Source organism: Polyodon spathula, chromosome 4, assembly GCF_017654505.1.
Source record: "Polyodon spathula isolate WHYD16114869_AA chromosome 4, ASM1765450v1, whole genome shotgun sequence".
NCBI lineage: Eukaryota > Metazoa > Chordata > Actinopteri > Acipenseriformes > Polyodontidae > Polyodon > Polyodon spathula.
In genome coordinates this window covers 80,822,869-80,844,514 of record NC_054537.1, presented here as the reverse complement: position 1 = coordinate 80,844,514, position 21,646 = coordinate 80,822,869, and the positions used below count along the sequence as shown (strand labels likewise).

Below are 21,646 nucleotides of genomic sequence, written 5' to 3'. Positions count from 1 at the left end.
CTATTGTAGCGCTTTTATCTGAATGTTCCAAAGAAACATGGGTGATCCCTGGACTGAACAAGCTAATGTGCAGAATTTTTTGCGATTTGTGGGTAGTTTTTACTTTGTGAGTTAAGCACTGTAGTCTTTAGCTCTGGATTTTATTTAATCATTGATTAAATAAAATAACCATGTATTATTGATTTGAAGAAAAAAAAAATGTTTGTGTGCTTTGTGTAGACGAATAAATAGACTTTTTGTTGAAAAAGGGGGAACAAGTTTCACACTGGCACTCCTACCCAGGTCTGGACCCGGCTTCTGGCTACCTGGGTGCCAGCGACCCACCTCAGGATGTGGGTTAACACACTTTGACCCGGGCTGAGCGAGACAAAATGCTTGACGGCCGTTCATGAGCTGGCGGAATAACAAACAGCCATGCCTGTGTGAAGGTTTCATTTCCGCAAGGAACATTTCTGTTTATTCTGTTTAGCTATATTTGTGTTTCTTGAGACACAGCATGAGCCAGATTGCAGCAGGGATGCAGAATCATTTGCTTTAATCAACATTTGTGCCAACGGTTCAATCCAGAGAAGCTTGGATAGAAGCGTCAGTAACAAGCTGCTTCCGGGGCATTGATACGTGTATTGTGCACTTGCATCTGTCACCCAGGTCAACCCTGCTTTATCAAAACCAGTGTGAAATCGTGTACCCAACACACATGACACCGGGTCCTGACCTGGGTAGGTTCTGACCTGGGTGCAATGTATACTTCTATTTTTATGGTACCTATTCACAAACTTTAGTTATAGAAAGATTTTTTTTTGTAAAGCAATATGCTGCCATGAGTGCTTGCTCTCTGTAGACTGCAGTGGTTTCAAAGTGGCAGTTTACATACTTTGAAATCAAACTAAGCTGTGATTATTGGTGGTGGTGGTAGTGGTTTGGGAGTCTTGCTCCTGTTCCAAGTGAAGACATGTTACTGAGGTAGGAGACCTTTAGCCCCTGTAGTCTGCTGACCTGGTGGGAAGTAGCAATGGATAAACTGATCTGCTGCAGTCCTCCTCACCCAGCAGGGGTCACTGTTAGGCATTGATTGTAAAAAATAACCTGTCCCTTATTGCTTTGCTATTGAACTTTTTGTTTTCTAGACTATTTTCACTCAGTCCAGTTGTCCTGACAGCACTGTGTTTGAAGTTGGTTTTGCAGTTTTCCTCGCTCATTAAATGCCACTATGTTTCAGATGTACTGTATAACGGTGAGTGTGGGAAAAGGACAAAAGTAAAAACATCAAACCTATGAGTCCTGGCTAGTTGTTGCAAAGGCAAATCTTTGGGTTAAAACAAATTGTAACAGTAAAAAACTAGCGAGAAACCTGTTTTTATTTTTTTATTTTTTTGGTTGCTTGTTTAAAATAATTTAATTTTCCATTGCTTAGATCTTTATTACTGACTATTGCAGCAAAATGACCAGTAGACTAATGCAGTTGTAATTTTGATCCCCCATTAAACGAACTTAGTACATTTTAAGACACAGTTGCAAGCATTAGTGGTCATATCTAAAACCACCTGACTTCAGCAATTCAGCTTGTAGATATGGTTGAAAAATGAAATGTTTACAGATATAGCTAGGCAGCATAAAACTAATGCTCTAAGCAGAAACAGCAATAGAGAATGGCCGAGAAGCCACACAATAGGCTATTAAACAGTCAAGAAATTAAATATTATGAAAATTATAGATATAAAATAGCCCTTTAACACATACAAATGACTATGCTTGTATATATTTTATAGTATCCTTACAATAGAAGAGCAAGCGTTTAACTCTCCATGGCTAGAGACAGATGTCCCCTTCTGCAAGCATTTTCCTTTTGTTCCTTAGGGTCCAACATGCTCTGTGATTTAGAGGAGGGATTCTGGGTCGAGCCTCAGATCACACAGTCTGCAGTGATACAACCTTGATTCCAGGCTTTAATCTGAGCCCAGACTCCTGTCCTGAGCATTCAAGGACTGTGCACCTGGTACCATGTGGGATCTGTTCATGTGCAGTTCTGTTCTATAAATGACCTTGAGACTGTGTAGTATTGTCCAGGGAGCATAACAACACACCAGTATAATTATAGACCTGCATATTACTGTGTTGTTTTACAAGATACAGAGGATGATTCACAGGGCTTTTCTTTATTATGTGTGTGTTTAATTGTTTAAAAAAGTATACAAAAAAAAATGTTTACTGTATTACAAGTAAAATGATGTGCTACAGATTGGGAATGTAATTTGAATGCAGTTCACAACATTGTTATACAGTTTAGCTGCATTGCAACCTCAGTAAACTTATACATGTAGTTCACTAGTTACAGAACTGTTAAACTACAGTCCCAATGCATGCCGCAGTACAAGTTTGTTTTTTTAATCTGCTAAATAAACAACCCATCTTTACAATTTTTACAAGCAATACATTTTGTTTAAATAATTAGGCTTTACAGTTGTGTAAAATATTGTAGTTTATCTTTTATTAAGCTGTTTCTGAGTAATCTGCAAAGCAAGGTATGACATTTAAAAATCATAAACATGCAGAAACCTTAAGACTTTGTTGCAAAGGTAGCTGCACTGACATATAAAGGGATATATAAAAGATTTGTGGCTGATGTAGTTTACCTGGTGGCTGAATATTGGAACATTAGGTTACGAATTGTAACCCTTGCTCCCTGAAAAAGAAATGTCAACTATTACCAGTTGGGAAATGACCCTTGTGTGACATGACCTGAGCACATATTCAAAAACCTGCCTTATAGGCATGCTGTGACCACATATCTGTTGCAGTCTGGGAATAAACCTTCGCTATTTGATTCTGAAGTGGCAAAGAAGGCGAGCTAGCGACCTCACATATTTAATGGTTGATATTTCTTTTTCAGGGAACCAGGGTTACAATTCGTTACTTAACGTTCCCTTTCAATCCCGAAATGTCAACCATTACGAGTTGGGAAATGTATACCCAAGCTGTCGCAGTGAGCCAGAGGAGCCACAAGCTCTGCCCTGATGCTAGCCAAACTGTTAGGCTTCTGTGCAAGAGGTCAGGCTGCCTCAAGGACTCTGGACTCCACAGAAGGTGCTGCTGAATCAACAATGTTTAGTTGGTAAAACATTATAAACGTATGTGGTGTGGCCTACGCCGCGGCCATACATATATCTGGCAGGGATGAATAAATCACTGCCCAAGACACAAATTTAGGGCCCACTAAATGCAGAGGTTCGAAGGGAGCCTTCGTGAGAGCTTCTAGGACCAATTCCACATGCCAGGATGGAGCCTTCCTTTTAAGGGGAGGGCATAGCCTCCTAACCCCTTTCATGAACTGCACTGCCAAAAAATGAGCTCCGGGAGAAAAAGAGTCAATTTTGACGTGGCACACAGATATAGCAGCCAGGGACACCTTCAACATAAATAAGGACTTACCCTCCTCTAGGAGGTCTTGTAAAAACTGCTAAATAACATGCATAGGGCAGGAGGTGGATTCATGGTCTATCTCCAAGCACTATTCCTGGAAAATCTTTCGCTTATATGAATACTGGGACCATATTGAAGAGGTTGTAGCATTCTGAAGTGTGGCTATAATGGAGTCAGGCCGAGGGCACTTGGACACTCCCATTTAGGGGGCCAGACCCACAGCTTGAGTGATCCGGGGTCCGGGTGCCACAAGTGACTCCGCACCTGACTGAGAAGGTCCCTGCGTAGAGGGATCTCCCACGGCTGACCCTGAATGAGCTGGCTCAGGGCAGCGAACCATACCCTCCTGGGCCAGTGTGTCGCCTCAAGGAAAGGACAGGATCAGTGCCAGAGGAGGGAAGGCATAAAGCAGGCCCTGAGGCCAGCTGTGGGCTAGGGCATCGATTCCCAGGGGGCCCCCATCTCTCTGACTCGAGAACCACAGAGGGAAATGAGTGGACTCTTCTGAGACAAAAAGGTTGACTACTGCCCTGCCAAACCTGTGCCAAATCATGGCTACCACCTGTGGGGTGCAAGTGTCAAGGAGCCCCCCTCGACAGCAGATCTGCCATCTGATTTGATACCCCTGGCAGAGGGACCATCCAGAGGAAAGAAAAAGTGGCTGTGCGCAGGTGAGCAACCGGAAGACCAGTTGGCAGACACCTCCCCCCACCGGCGATTGAAATATGCCACAATCATGGTTTTGTGTTTACGCACTAGCACATGCCATCCTTTCAGCATTGATTGAAACTGGTGCCGGTTGAGGTGAACTGCTCTCAGTTCCAGTGGATTGATTTGGGTGCACTGCCACTTGCCAGTCCAGTCCCCACAGATCCCTCTGCCATTCCATACTGCCCCCCAACCAAGGTTGGAGGCATCCGTGGCTAGCACTTCCCTCCGGTACACAATACCCATTGTCACTCCTGCGCAGAGGTGGTGAGGATTCTTCCATCAACACAGGGCCCGCCAACATGACTGAGACACCGTCAGCCAGCGATGTCTGTCTTAGGATGGGTAAACCACTTGGGTATTGAACCACACCTGCAAGGGGCGCATATGGAGGGGACCGAGAGGGAGGACAGAGGAGGCCCCTGACCCACCGCAGCCACAGAGGTGCCAAGACTGCGCCCATGCACTTGGAGAAAGTCCTGGGAGCCAGAGACAGACCGAAGGGCAGACCACAGAATTTGTCGGTCCTCTTAGCACGGGTCCTTGTTTGGAAGCTTGCGCACACCATGCAAAAGGTGTGGACTGCCATCGCCCACTGGGCATGCTCAGAGCCCAGGCTTTGGACGCACATATTGTAGCCGTCCTCCGGAGGGAGGATGGCCCCGCACCTCACACAATTGTGAAACGCCATACTTACCAGTGAATAAGTGCACAGGGTTCATTGCACGGGAGTGCTATGCACCTGTACCGAGCACGGAATAATGCTGTGCACGGTGGCAGCAGTGGTGCCGTCATGTTACCTGTTTCAAGCTAATAGGCAATCTTGCACCAAGCAAAATGAATGAGGAAAGGAAAACTGTGACTTATATTATTATAATTTGGAAGCCTAAATGAAAGTACCAGGCATTTGAGAAATGTGAATATGGCGTTTTTCTATCTTTGGTGGGAATATATTATTGTTGCTAATGGAGAATTTCAGGAGACTAGGTACTGGTTGAGGAGCTGATCCAAGAAAACATAAGCACATTAAAATCCCTTTATAGTAAAATTTAATTATATGTTGTCTCAACTCCTAAATGAATCTACATTACTGTCTGTAAACCTTGTCCAGTAAGAGGCTTGATGATATTTGTTGTAATTACTGACTTTTAGCTGGTCACCGACTTGCCATCATTTACTGGAAATTGTGAATTAGTTTTTTTTCCCCCAGGAGAAAATCAATAACTTTAATTGTAAATAACCTTAATTGTAAATGCATTCTATCAATCTAGTATTATGAGATATCATGAGAATACAAAAAAAAAAAAGAGAATTCAAAAGTTTTTGAAAATGTGATGTTGGATTGTATCATCAATAATACATAGCTAACAAAAAAATGAGCTCCATTGCTCTATGCGCACTAATGCGGAACACTAGTGTACAGTATGTTAGTCCTGTTCCATGACAGAGACGACAGCAGCTGGTAGAGCTTTCTCTGGCAGATTGAGGAGCTGCCACGGAACCGCACTGGTAATTGAGGCTGGCTGCCATCAACATTAATGGTTAGGCTATAGATTTAAAGATGACCAGAAAATTCAAAACATCTATATGTTTATTTATTATTTAAGCAAGCAGAAAGGCGTGAAACATAAGGATTTCCAACGGGTCAAAATACAAATTCAAAACCGTAATGTAAGAACAACACCTTTTATAGATGAGCGCTCTTAGTGTAGGTGGTGAAATACAGGTAATGTGCACGAGAGGGATGTGAAGGCCGGGTTTGAAAACTGGCCCCTTAGCAACAGTTCCCGGATTGTTTAGCTGTCTAACAAATACAAACGTTACTAGACAGGACAAAACACTCACGGTTAGTTTTTGCGTAACCATAACAAGGAACAGATTGCTTGGCCGCATCCCCTGATATGCCTTCAGTCACGCCCCCTTTGGTAATGAGTGCAATCACGTGTCCTCCAATCTGTGATTGACACATCGCTTACCGCATTAAGGCGATGACCTCTGGTATTGTGACTCCGCCCCCTTCTTGGACGTCCAGCTTCCGACTGACCCTGGAATGAACTGCCAAACCATCCAGTCTGGGGCACACTGTTCCTGTAACACAGTGCACTCACAGGTCGGGAGGGAGATTGTTGACTAGAATTCTTTCTCTCTCTGTCACAGCAGTACATTCTCATTATTTATTGTTTTATTTGACTGTTTCTTGAAGAAAATCTTTAGCTGGGAATCTTTAGCTGTGCTATTTGACCCTAGGAGTCATCTGGAGTAGTTTTAATTGAAAATTTTCTGTCTATAAACTGGTCTGATTGATTTGATCAACATTTTTTTTAATTGGATGTTAAACTATTCTGATTGGATCACATAAAATCGTAGCCATGGAAACTGTAGCATTGAACAAACAAGTGTGGACCACTGCTGGAGTTCACAGTTGTTGTAAAAGATCACATTGCATTTTCTAGTCTTTTGTTTATTAACATTTTTTGAGCTGACCTTAATGGAAATATGCAGTGCCAGATTTCTGAATATGCATGAGCTTTGGTCCTGTTGTGTAAAGAGAAACCATTCGCATTCGTTATGGTGGTCGCATGCAAATGCAGAAAAAAATACATTTTAAAATTGACTGTCGACTTCACTGACAGCAGCCTGATAAAACCATGAGCAAAATGATAAATGAAGTTCAGGCAATTTATAGTACTGTATAGCCCCAGGAGAATAAATCCTACAAGAATGAAGCATCCCCTCCATTAATCTTAAAGAATGTTTAATTCAACTTTGAATTTAATATACGGAAAATATGCTTACAACATCAATCAAACGTCATTATAACAAAATCTCCTGGGACCTGGAGAAATGTTTGTTATATCAGGTTGTTCACTATACAGTCAGCACTCACATATCCAACCCTATACAATTTTGACTTCAGTGACGGTTAAATGCATGTGACACATATCTGATTATTTCATTTTGGCCAGTTCCTAGCCTTGTCCGTTTTTTCAGGGAACACAAAAAAGATGCAATATCAAAACTGCAAATAAGTAGGCTTCCATTTATACGTACTGTATTGGTTTTGCTGGTACAGAAATATATTTTTAACAGAAGTGGTATTTTAATTCAGAACGATATGATTCTGAAAATATCACTTGCCAAAAGAGTTGTCACGTTAACTGTAATACAGTATACTTTTAAATTCTTAATACAAGGGTGGTAAAAAGCATTATTTTTGTTGTTTTATGTTTAGCCTGCAGAGGGCGCTGTTGTCCATGGCCTGCTTACCAACTATGGTAAACAGGACCACGGGAATACCAAGGGCGTTAAACTGAAAATAAAACCGCCAGTCAGACGGCCAGTCCAGGTCTCCCGTTACACTTGGTCATCCAGTTTGGAGGGACGGCCTGATCTAGGCAGGGTCTTGGTGGTGCCATACACCTTCCACTTCTTAATAATCGTCTTGACCATGCTCCAAGGATATTCAAGGCTTTTGATATTTTTTTTATACCCATCCGCTGATCTGTGCCTTTCAACAACTTTGTCCTGGAGTTCTTTTGAAAGCGCCTTGGTGCTCATGGTTGAGTCTTTGTTTTGAAATGCACTACCCAGCAGAGGGAACGTACAGGAACTGCTTAATTTATCCTGAAATCATGTGAATCACTACAATTTAACACAGGTGGAGGTCACTTAACTTGTTGTGTGATTTTGAAGGCGATTGGCTACATCTGAGCTAATTTAGGATTGCCATTACGGGGGGGGGGGGGGGGGGGGGGGGGGGGGCGACACTTATCCAACCAAGCTATTTCAGTTTTTATTTTTAATTAATTTTCTACAAATTTCTAGAATTTTTTTTCACTTGGAAGTTGTGGGGTAGAATGTGTAGATTAAAAAAAACAAAACAATTTTAATGCATTTTAATTCCAGGCTATAAGGCAACAAATGGTGAAAATTTTGAAAGGGGGTGTAGACTTTCTATAGGCTCTGTATAAAGACATGCTTTTAATTAACGCAAGAACAACGAAAGATACGACCATGCCCCGCTTGAGTAATGGGGATCACCTGCTTGCTTTCGGCATGATTAAAGGCAGCCTGTCTGTGAGAGAAGTTGCCCGGAGAATGAAATGTTCTGCTTCAGCAATCAACAGACTAGTCCAGAGAAACCAGGAAACGGGCTTAGTGAGGTACAGGCCACTTCCTGGAAGGCACAGGGTCACCACACCGGCCCAGGACTGTTGTGCTGACTGTTGCATTGTTCAAGCCAACTGGTGGGGTAGTGAAAGTATTATGATGTGGGGAGGAATCTCCTTTAAGACAAAAACATCTTTGGTGCAGATTGAAGGCAACCATAGTGCATTAACAAAGTCCTTGAGTCAACAGTTTTCTTCGATCAGCAAGCCAATCCGGAAGTGTCGATTTTCCAGTAGGACAATGCAAGACTGCACAGTGCTAGGAATACAATTGTATGACTTCAAGAAAACAATGTCAAGATTTTGCCGTGGCCAGCTTTTTCTGCTGACCTGAGTCCAATAGAACATCTGTGGGACCAAATCGCCAGTGCCATCCACAGGAGACAACCGCGACCAGTCAACCTTCAATAGCTGGCTGCAGCTGCACAGTAAGAGTGGTGAAACATCTCACAGCAGTCTATCCTGAGGCTGATCAGGTCTGTGAGTCAACACTGCCAGGATTGTGTTAATGCTGAGGGAGGTCATACCCAATACTAACTTTGTAATGCTTTCCTTTTGACAGTGTGTCATGTTTCATACTGAAAACTTGTTGAGAGTAAAGTTGCTGAAAAGTCTAATTTAGTCTTGGTCTCAAAGGTGTCATTTGAATGAAGAAGCACATATATCTCAAGACCACTGTGTCACCCAAATCCAAAGCTGGTCTGCAGAGACAAGTGAAACCATAATAAATACTGCAGGCTTCAATTTTAATAAGTTGTTTATATTTCCCAAGGGGTCGGCACCATATCGACATTTAAAAAAAACAACAACATATTATCCACAGACAAACAAAACTGAAGTTATATACAATTATATGCGTGTGTGTGTTGGACGTATTGTCCATGGACACTGGTAACTCTTGGGCAGGTTGCTGACCCCTGCCTTTCATCCATGCAATCATTTGCTGTTTCCCTTCTGCAGATTCCGAGGTCTCTACAGAGCATAAAGCAACAAAAGAGGCCCTTTTATTCGAAAATTGAGAATTCCATAACAGCAAAAATTGTCATTTTGGTTAGATTACCAGATTCAAAGGGGTACGCTTAAGTCCAACAAGCTTTCCTTTATAACACATAATATAGAAAGGTAGCAAACTGTTTCATAATGCGTTAGTTATAAAACTAGGTTGATAACCTCTAAGTATATTAAAAAAAAAGCAACGAAGCAAGTGATAACAATCACCGAATAATGAAAACAAAGCCAGGGAGCAGGGCTCCGGTTCCATTCATATGGCTTTTTTTTAATGTTGAGGATAAAATATGCATAATATCTACACCACAGCCTTTATTTTAATTTTCAGCTAGCGGGAGGCTCTCTCCTTCTCTAGCATACAGAATGTCATTTGTGGAGAAAAAAACTGATAGGGTTTCCTATGACAAATCTCCTCAGGGGGATACTTAGAGACACAAGCAAAGTCGTGCTTTTGCCAGCAGGATTTTCACATATATATATATATATATATATATATATATATATATATATATATATATATATATATATATATATATATATATATATATATATATATATATCGTGTCGTGGCGGTGCTGGAAAGCCAGTACATTAGCTTTAGGCTTTTTCCCAAAATTCCATGTGCTAACCTGGAATGATCAGTAATGAAGCAGGTGCTAATGGGTCCTTGTTATCTCCTAGACACCTATATAAAAAGGGTTTGTTGTGTTTGCTTCATTGAAGGAGTAGGGGAGTATGCTGATGCATGTTTCCCACATTGCTGAAGCCTTTAAAGTAAAACTTACAAAAGCGGATTTGATACTGTAACCATGTTTATTGTTGAGGAAACGGCTTATCTGTCCTGGCCATAGTTAGGGACAAGAAGAAACTTGTGTAGCCATAGCTCGAATATGAGCTAGTTTTTATTTTTGTTTCAGTTTTTGTTTATTTGATTGCTTGGCTATTGATACCAGTTCCTGTGTGGGAAACAATAAAAAAAAAAACACTATTTTGCTCCAGCCTGGTTCATCGTGCTACCTCGATCACTCTCTCTCTCTCTCTCTCTCTCTCTCTCTCTCTCTCTCTCTCTCTCTCTCTCTTATATATATATATATATATATATATATATATATATACATACACACATATATATAAACTTATATCTATCCATATCTTTCCATATATATATGGATAGATGTAAGTTTTGCTTCTATGTATTTTCCCCAATAGGAGAACATGCATAATAATGAAGTAATGAAGCTTGGATGGGGCAGGGCCTGTGGTTTTGAGTGTCTTACAGGAAGCCAGGCGTGTGGGATTAGTGCTGCCCCAGCACTGCTGCAGACATTGCTTGAGTAGTGCATTTCAAGGGTTATTAGTCTGGTTGGCTACATTGCAAGATTTTTATATTTTTAATTTAGCACTGAAACACTTTGTTTCCAGATTTCTTTAAAAGAAACATCCTCTAAGGTTTTGTATACAAATGTATTGTATATGTATGCATATACATGTATATACAATATATTATATATTCATAATAATATATTTAAAAATGTTATGAATAATTACCTGAGTAAAAAATTGGTACACATTGTGAAAAATCTCTTACAAGAGATTTTTTTTTTACTCCCAGTTAAATTGGCCTGTGTATGTCTGTGTGTGTGTGTGTGTGTATATATCTATATATATATCTATATAGATATATCTATCTATCTATCTATCTATCTATATATATATATATATATATATATATATATATATATATATATATATATATATATATATATATATATATGTTGCAGCTCCCATATAAAGAGATGTTTTGAGACAATCCCTCTGTCCTCCCACACAGCTCCAGTGATTTGTGAGTATACTCTGTCAAAGCCATTAGATTCCATTTCAGAAGAAACCCATCCACTCTTTCTCTTCTTCCCAGACACCAGTAATGATATTAGGGTGCCTTGTCCTCCTTCTTTATTACTTCTGAGAGTTGATGGTTGGCAGCTAGATGTGGCTAACCTCCTGACGACAGCATCGAGCCCTGTGTGTGTGTGTGTGTGTGTGTGTGTGTGAAAGAGAGAGAGAGAGTGAGTGTGTTTAATAGGTGCAGAGAAATATGAGTAGTGTGTTTGAAAGCAGCCCTTAACACTCCAGCAGGGGATGCCTGTGAAGCAGCCTTATTGCTTTTTTTTTTTTTTTTTTTTAAGAAATCCTGCTACAGTCAGGCGAAAAGCTATCTGTGCACCTAAATCTTCCCAGGCTAAGTTCAGAGCATAATGACTGAACAATTAACTATCGACTGCTGCTCATTAAAGCATACTTTCTACCGAGATCAGGAGGAATATGGAACTTGATTGGCATCTTGCCGTTTGATGTTATCCATAAGATAGAAGGTTTTGGAGGACAGGTGGTGGTGCTGATGGTGGTGGAGGGGCCAGAAAGGAGAAGAAAATGCAGTTTGAGACATTGCGTCAGTTCTGTAGCTCTGTTTTTTCTCATTTCAATGGGGCTTTCTCACCGCCTCCTAATATTTTGCAGAGCGAGCTGCTGGAGCAAGCACTCAGCAACATCGGGTGAGTGATGCCTTTGAGAAAATGATGCATGATTTCTGAAGGGTTGCCCCATGGCAGATCAGTGCTGTATTCCTTTGTGAAGCCTGATAACAGATTTGAAAATGTCCTTGGGTAGGGGGGGTTCAGAACCATATTAATTCTGAACATAATTAAACTGTTTTACTGGCAAGATGTACAGATATATGTGATTCAGTGCCTTGCTGCATGTGCAGTACGGTTTCAGAAGATGTGTTACTTTGTAGCACAACCCAATCGTGTTGCAGTTAAAGGGGGATGGAATATATTTTCAGCATCTTGCTGAAAAATAATATTTTGTTGCTATTGTTTTAAACCTGCGTTACGGCATTGTTTCAGTAGAATGCCTTCCCAACTTAGTGTGTAGATATTGTGAATTTATAGATTAAAAAAAAAAAATGTAGCCTATGTGTAACTTCTTCAGAATTTTGCTCAATGAAACAGCATTGTTCTGATTTGTATACATATTTAGAATTTTAGTTTTTATAAAAAATGAAACCTTGAAAAATAATTAAACCAAGCTTTAAAATCAGAGCTATATGTCCACACATATATATATATATATATATATATATATATATATATATATATATATATATATATATATATATATATATATATATATATATATATATATAAGTGCTGTGTACTATTTTCCCCTTAAATTTTCCTGGAAAGTAAAGAATTCTTTAATCCTGTTTCTGCATGCAGGATATTTTATTAGGTTTATCAAAAAATGCAGATTTTACAATGAAATTTATTTATTTATGTATATATGTATGTATTTATTTTATTTCTCGCTCAATGCCTGCAAATTGATATTTAAAGGTTCACAGTTCCTTGCCTCATGTTTGCTGGAGGAGGAACCCCTCTGTGCTGAAAACTCCAGTGAGAACTCAGGACTGGTTTTAAACCCGAACCCCAGAGTAATGATGTTAACTATCTTGGACTATGAACCATCTGAGGCAGTTATTTTGACCAGACATGTGTTCATCATGGATACTAGCCTTAACCCACTGACAATACATCTACTACATCTTGTGTCTTGCAGTGTTAAAAGGAGTCAAACTGCTGGCCTTTGCAGTTGTTGTGTTAGGGTTATAAACTTCATGTTTATGTAGGAATTGTACAGGGAATAGATGCAGGTGTATCTCACTGTTTCTGCTGCAGAAGGGTCTTTCTAAACGTACCCTTGACCTTCTTGTAATTAATTTTAATAGTTATTATGCCTAGTCCAGTGAAGTATAAGGCATTAGCTGTTCCATGAAAGGTTTGCGCTCAGTACTTTTTCTGGGTTTTATTTCAACATTCAATAAGGAGCATGGCTAGGATTTTGTAATGCACTTGGTTCTGAAATGCAGTTGACAAGTCATGCTAAGATGTTTAATAGGTGTTTGGTCCTGCATGCTTTATTTTTGCTTTAAGAGTGTAGCATGGGGTTTAAAATAAAAACCGGTTATCCTGTGGTGCAAGAAATTTAAAAAGTATGGCCTTAAAGGAACACTTGAACCCAGATGTGTATCACTTTAAATGTACTGTACTGTCCAGTTGTTCAAGAAGAGAAATAGCAGATTGATTTACTGTGCCAGTTGTCACTGCAGGTTGGTGGACAAAGCAAGATCTTTCAGCCACACCAGATGTAAAATGGCACATTGTGAAAGCAACACTGGCAATGGTGTTTTGACCAGGAAGGCAGACTCAGACACAGAATTTGCAGGTTAAGCTCTCAAGCGCACGTTAAATAAATAAATAAACACAAATAACACGAACAAACACTAGGCAAAACACATTAACAAAATAAATATAACAAGGGCCAAACAAACAAACAGAACGGGACAGCATGGAACACAAAAACACCTTCACCTTTCACCAATATAAACCCTAATCATTACTTACACCGTGATCACCCTATTTATACACCTGTGGCTGGAGCCTTTATTAATCATTTAATCACTTATTCAATTCCTGGCTCAAGCCACATTCCCACGTCTGTTTGAAGGGAGGATTTCACACATACCCATACCTCGACAGGATTTTGTCCTGCCACACTGGCACACACATTTTTAATTTTCGTGAAATAAAAAAAAAAAAAAAAAAAACATTATCCAAAACCAGCTGTAAAAATGGCAAAATATGGCACGATACTGAATCTTCTGCATGCTCGAGGGCTTTATCTGACACAGAATACGACTGAAATACAAGGTTCAGGTCACACGTTGAAAACCTTGAAAACCAAAAGCTTACATTGAATTGAAGTCATTTTTATACTGTACTGTAGGATTGCGGTTACAGCTTGAATATCCTGAAGGCTATATATCAAGAAGTTAAGCAATGCTTTTGCTGAAGAGGTAGATAAATACAGCATGCTACAGCCCAGATGAAAACAGTTATGGTGATGAGGAGCATCCGGCAGGAATTTTAAGTTGAACAACAATCGATTCTGATAAAACGCTGCCTCATAGTAAAAAAAGAATGTGTTGTTAATATTTGCACACCAACAGTAAGCAGAGCAAATAGATAAATATGCTGCTTCTCATCTGATGTTTCATTTTTTGTGTCCATTTATGCAACCTACAGCAGTTTTACATACTTGTTCGTCATTTATTTTCCCATACCGTGCAGCTGTGTGCGCGTTTAAGACTGAGAAGTAATGAATGGGTTTCTTGGCAACAATGCATTTCCAAAGGGTGACAAAAATCGACAACGTGCTAGACTACTAGTGAGTACACTAATTAATTGTATGGTATGTATTATTTTGTTTATCTAGGTATGAAATCAGTTTTGCTGGTGACACAGAAAACTGTATCCCCTTACCCACAACCATGAAAAAAGTGTGAAATGTATTGCGCCTAGAATTATTTTTGTAGCGTACTGAATGAGCACAAAACTGTGGGTTTTCTCTTCTAAATTGTATCAGGTGAGGTAGAAATAGTATTTATTTTCCATGCTTAAAAAAGATGGATGGAAAGCCTTTCACTAAGATTTTCTCTAAACATTTGTAAAACATCTTATCTGTAAATACTAAAAGAAACACAGTTGTCAGCGCTTATTTCTCAGGAATAAGACTTACATGATTGGGAATTTGACGTTCAGAGCACTCGTTACAATTGAGCGCTGTCAGGGGTGGACCAGCATGCCAATTACGATGGATACAGAGGCAAAAAAGGGCTGACTAGAAACCAGAAGGACATTATTTTCTATGGGATACTTGCAAATGCAATTCATAGTGGAACCACAACACTACAAACTTGGAAGGGACAGAATAAGACCGTGTCCACACTATGCCATTAAACCGTGTCAGTTGCCTTTAAATTAGCTTTAAAGTGCTAATTGCAGACAGCGCCCTCACTGTGCAGCATTTAATACTGTACTCGACAACCAGGACCTGAGACCACCTCAGGGGGTAAGCCTCTTCAAACGGCCTCGATGTCAACGCAGCAAGCTTTCACTTAGCGCCTGTCTGTATCACTCAGCGCAGGATCCCCAGCCATGCCCCTCAGTCAATCAGGACATCCCGATCAACTCGACACTGGGTGAGCCTACCTGTTCTGATGGAGACCGCTCTGTATTGGGTTGTTCTAGATCTGTTTATGTTAGTCACAATTTTGAAACAATAACAAGAAAAATCAGAGAAGGGAAAACAAGCATAGCCCAAACTGAAGCAAGAAGTAGGATTGCCAAACAGCCAAGATACAAATGTTGTAGAATGTTATAACCTGAATAAAACTGAGTGTATTCCTTGCATCTAAAGACCATGGATATTTAAACTTTTTTTTTGTGTCTTTTTTATTGTTATTTCCCTCTTTGATCTAGGCTAAACTGGAAAAGCCAGAGACTCCTTCTAGTCTATTTAGTTCTATTTAGAGAGTTCTATTTAGTTTTGAGAGCAGTCTAATCCACAGTTGCTGTGCTGCATAAAATGTGCTTGTTAGGCACATTCAAAAGCCTTGTACATGCTGTTTGTAGGTAAGAAGTTGCTTTCTTTCTGTTTGTGCATTGCCAGGGGAAAAAAGGAATATTCTCGCATAAATGTAGGGAGCTTTTTCTTGGAAACCAAAAGAATGTGTGGCAATATAGATGTTACAGAAAGCTTTTATTTTCAGTGTGGTTAGTGAAGTGATGGGCAGTCTGGTGGCTCAGTGAATGTGCAGCTGCAGCTGATAAAATGAATATCCTGGGTAGGAAGAAAACCTGCAGTATACCAATTAAACTAACTTGACCACATTTTTGTATTTTAAGACTAAGAATGAAGAATTTTTGAGGATGTCACTGTCATACAAATGATACATAATGATGTTTATCAGGCCAAAATGGACTGGAACCCTCCTTCCTGTTGTGCTTAATGTGGCTGTAAACATTGGCAATACATCGAGGGTGTTTTAAAAAGTCGCCCTAATGTAATGACCAAAACAGAAATTGATATACAACTTTAACTTTAAGTGACGATAAAGGTAATATTTCATACATATACCAATGTTGTTGTTTGATTAGGACTCAGATTTCATCAAGAATGAATTTAGTCAAAAAATTCCAGTGAATGATCTGCCTACGTCTGACTTATCTAGAAAGACGTTTGCAAAGAGGCCATAATCAGGATTCAAAATTAATCTGTGTCAAAGCATAGTCTGTTGACAATTAAAAACAATAAAAAATAAAACAAATAAAACAATCCCTGAATTAATTAATTTCATATAAAAAATGTACACATTTTATTGCTACTTATTTAAAAAATATTGTATAACTACGGTTTGTATCCGTTTTTTACTGTGCTTTACTGGGAAATCCTCCTACATTGAATAAAACTGTACACCACAAACGATGATTCAGCATCCTCTATGTATTAATATTGTATGCTATGTATAATAACATATCGAGAACAAAAAAAGCAGTTGCTTTCCTGTTTTCGAAATTGCGTGTTCTCTTTTCCAAGTAAAATCTCCTTGAAGCCTAAGAAATACAGTACATGTTGTTCTTTATCTTTAGCATTACATTAAGCATATTTCTGATGCATTTCTTGAAAAAGCAGTATAGCTCAATAATTGTGCAAAGCAGATTTACATTTTGGTTGGTAACTTAATAAAACGCATAATAAGACATACCGGCAGATCAAAATACTGCAGTCCTTTAACTCCATGCTTATGATTTATGATTATCATTTCAATGAAAGTACAGAGGAAAGGGTAGTTTAAGAGTGGACGCTATTTAAATCATTAAATATTACCAATCGCTAAAAAACTTTGGTCTGATAGCTACATGCATGACTGACACAATATAGAAACCTGCTTTACAAGCACAAGTGCAGATGAATGACAATCATCAGAAACAAATACAATTCCTGTTGGATGATCAAGAAATAAAGCTAAAAACATTATTTCTGGGAAAAAAGGTACTGCATGCGGGCTTGATTTAAATGTAGTACAATTTTCAAAGTTCCATTTTTCGTAATAAAACCATATTCTAAAAGGGGGATGCACATGTTGTCCAGTTTATTCTTAGAGTTTATTCATAGAGATAGCATTAGATATAGCATTAGGACTATCTAAGGGTACACATCCTGTTGAAATTATTTATGTGTAGGTCACTTTCCATAGGACGAGTTTGAAACATCCAGTCCCGTCCCGTCACCACTCCAATAAGCATGTAAAATCCACACTCCACCAGTCTATTAGCTGGTGTTCCAGATTGGGGAGGACAGTGAAATGATCTCTAGGAATTAGAATAAAACGAGAGCACACATTTCAAATAAAGTCGTCTCCGGCTAAGAGAACACCCCTCAAGAAGCAAGCAAAATGTTCTCTTAGCCGAAGTGTTCTTTAAGACAGAGATGACCACCAGACAATATGAATCAATACATAAATACATATTTATTACTTGTCATTACGCACGTGCATCAACATATTATTTTTATTATTTAGCAGACGCTTTTATCCAAAGTGATTTAAAGAAATTAAACAAAGTATAAAAATATGTTACATATGAAATTAATAGAATAAGAGAAAAGCAAGTGTATGCTAATAAACTATAATAATAAAGTAACAGATAAACCAACTGTCAAACTGAATTAACACAGCACCTCTACACACTTAAAAAATGTAGCAGCAGCTCTAGTTTAATTTTGAATAGCTGTACAGGAGCAATATTCAAGGCATGCACAAAATGATTTGATAGAATGGTGAAGCAACTCACCAGAACGGAAAATGCCAAATTGCTCAGCGACTTTTGTCTGATTCAGGTTTCTTTCAGGAATGTGAACTTTTTGTAGATGTGAACTGATGATGTAGATATCCTTCAGTTGGTGTTGATTGCTGAAGTGTAATGGTGGCTCTAGGGATCACGTTTGAAACGATTCAATAAACCATTTGCATTTAAGTTTGATGATGATGAGTTATCAGCTTACAAAACTGCACTGTATCAGTTATGAATGAATCCCTAGCGGTGCCAAACAGATGTTCTTTTAAGCGAAGTTCCTGTTCCTTTAGGCAGAGCATTTACACTGGGAAAAATCTGTTTCAGCACAAGGGTGTTCTCTTAGGCAAAATGTTCTCTTAGGTGTTCCTATATGCGGAGACTACTGTATTAGACAGAGCTTGTCTGTTCAATAGCATCTGGACCTTTTGTGGTCACAAAAGTGAAACACATTTCATCAAAGGGTACATCAGTCTAATCCCATGTTAAATAGCAGAAAGCAAGGCCACACTTCAAATGTTCACCTCACATTGCAAGGCTATCAAACCACACTGGATTAGATCTTTTTAAAGCAATTGCAACCACTTAATGTGTAGCAAAATTCAATCTCCATAGGGTTATTAAAACCGTAAAATAAGACAAGATTATAGTACTGATACCAGAAATATACTAGTATTTGAATTTGTACAACAGTGTCAAAAGTGTTCTATGAGAAATATATTATGCAGCAAAACCAACTGCACTGAACAAGCATGGTGACCAGGATCATGAAGGTAGAACCATGACAGTGGCATTTACCCAGCAGACCTAATCAAACAGCTGCTTCGCTTGGGCTGTTTGTATTACATGCTGAGGCTGCCTTGAAACTCGTGCGGTGCTGTCACTTTTCCTTAGAGGACTTTGATCTGAAAATGATGAAAGACTTCACACACGTGTGCCATGTGCAAGATGTGTGGAGCATCCGTCTCAAGTTGTGCTGAAATGCAAATGACCCTGTTATTTTGACTCAGTGCCATGTGTCATGGCTTCATGTTCAATTGAGTTGTACTGCCAGTATTAGAGATTAGACCCGACTGAATTTGATCTTACAATTAGGATCACTCTGTCTCCTTTCCCAGTCTAAACATTGCAATGATAAGACACATATTTCAATAGGACAAATGGGAATATTTTAAAGGAAGTTTTCTATGTGAGTCTGTTTCTATCGTCAGTTCCAATTTTGTTTTTGTAGCAAATACACAATTAACTGTAATGTGTGAGTTTTCCATATGTATATAGAAACAGCTGAAAGCTTTTCTGACAGATGCAGAGTAAATATGGATAAGCCCCAATAACCATCACTTATTTTACTGGCATTAATGAAATTAAACTGAACATTAATTCAATTCAGCATGTTTACTAGTTCATTAGGTTTTCGGCTAGCAGTTGGTTTTGACACCAGGGGCTATGTGCTATACAGGCATTCTTTGATTATCTTTCTGATTGGGATCACAGAGTCGCAGAGATGTGTGCAATATTCTCAGAACAGATCATGAGATTTTCAGATAATCTGAAGCACAATTGCCCTGTGACATGCTAGTGTAGTAAATCTGTGCGCCATGTGTCACTGTCCTCATAATAAAAACAAATGTACGAGTGAACTCTTATGTTGATGACACAGCCACAAATAATTACAGTACTACATCAATTCTTAAAGAAAAGGTGTTTGTGGGGGGGATATTCTATTCATTTAATATGCATGAAATTGCTAAATAATCAACCATCATGCATTATCCATACTTTAAAGGGATGCATTTATTTATTTATTTATTTTTAAAATCACAATATTTTAACATAGAACATCATTTTAGTGCATCTCTTTTATAAGAGTTCTGGCCTAGACAGCATACTGTATGCATTTTGTTTTACCCACACATTCCCATTTTACAAGCATTATAGGAATACAATGTGGTGTAAAATCAAAATAAGTTAAAATATCAGGTTAAACAGTATTTTGAATGGCATATACTGTAGACTTGTATTTATTTATCATGTCAAAGTCATTTAGGTTCTATTAGCAGATGATGGCAAGTTGTTTACTGATTCTCTTGATATGGTAGTATTCCCTAAATGTTGTGCATGAAACACAGACAATTCATCCGACACAATGTGGATATTTTAAGATCAAGGAAACACGGAGACATTGTTAGAGATTTGATTTCCATAACATGAGAGTAGATGTTAAAACTTCATGCTGATTTGAACTTGGCTCTCGCCAAGATAAGCACCAACTAAGACGTAGCTTTACAATAAACTAATGTGATCCATCTGTGTCTGTATCCATTTGTGTTTCCTTCCATTTGATGTAGATATCTACATATTTTGATATCTAGATATTTTGCCTGGTGTTGATGGCTGAAATGTAATGCTGGCTCCAGGAATCAGCTTATTTTGCCTCCCCAGTACATCAGCACACACAACGGCTGACAACAGCATGACAACCGTCTGGATTGAGCTAAGTAAGGTACATCTCTGGGGTCTTCAACTGGGCACTTTCCATCCCTGGTGTTTTGTCGACTAACCCACAACACCTCAGGAGGGCGCGACACCCCCCTCCATCCTCCACTCAACTCAACCCAACTTACCCGTACATCAGCATTTCTTTCTTTCTACTGTGCTTGAGATCCCCAACCAGAATCTTTCCGTCTCAACTACAGCCAGTTGCTGCTTCTCTCTGCAGCTTCAGATAAGTTCTTCACTGTGCGATGCAACTCTTTGCCACTGAATCCCACATTTCTGAGAAACCGGGTTGTAAAGTGTACCACAAATCCTTGACAACCCACCTCCACTGGGTAAACCCAGACTCTCCATCCTCACTTTTCTGCTTCAGCGGCTAGTTGAGCATACCACAGTTTCTTCCTTTCATACGCCTCATCTATGGCATCCTCCCATGGCACTTTAACTGTACGGTGAACAAGGCATGTTGATCCGGAACACAAGACTATATCTGGTTGAAGGTTAGTGGCGGCAATCTCAGGTGGGAAAATAAGATGCTGACCAACATCTACCAGCATTTTCTAGTCTCTAGCAGCTTCCAGTTGTCCTGGGTGAGGCTTGATTTTAACACCTTTTCTTGGCGATTGCTCTCCTGGGTAGAGGAATGCTGTCTTTTGTGTGTAATGTTCTGATGGAACTGTTGGCAACTTATTGGTCATGTTACGCTTGTCTTCCAATGCTAAGGCCAAACATCATAGCACCTTGTCATGATGCCAAGAAAACCGTCCTTGGCTAAGACCCACCAGACATCCTGTCATATGTGGCAGAAGCAGGTCACGTGCCTGGCCAACATGGCAGGCCTCTTGATGATGTATCTTGATGGCATACTGCATTCGGCACCCCTCCCTGAATCGGTGGCTTTAGAACTGTGCCTGATTTCGAACACACAGCTCCAGATCTCCGGCTTCCAAGGGCAAGCCCTCGGCCGAGGCCTGGCAAGCCTTGTAGTGGCTCTTAGGCAGCGAGAGTCCCTGATGAGGACAAGTCTGTGTTGTTTGACGCGCCAATTTCTCCTGCTCCCACCGAGAACTTGAGGTGTATTGGCAGATAGCT

General features: G+C 39.5%; 1 protein-coding gene across 13 annotated transcripts in view; it reads left to right on the top strand.

Annotated features, from left to right (window-relative positions):
- Positions 1-21,646, top strand: part of LOC121314924 (regulating synaptic membrane exocytosis protein 2-like) — a 247,534-nt gene that overhangs the window by 75,200 nt on the left and 150,688 nt on the right. The gene's annotated exons all lie outside the window — the stretch shown is intronic.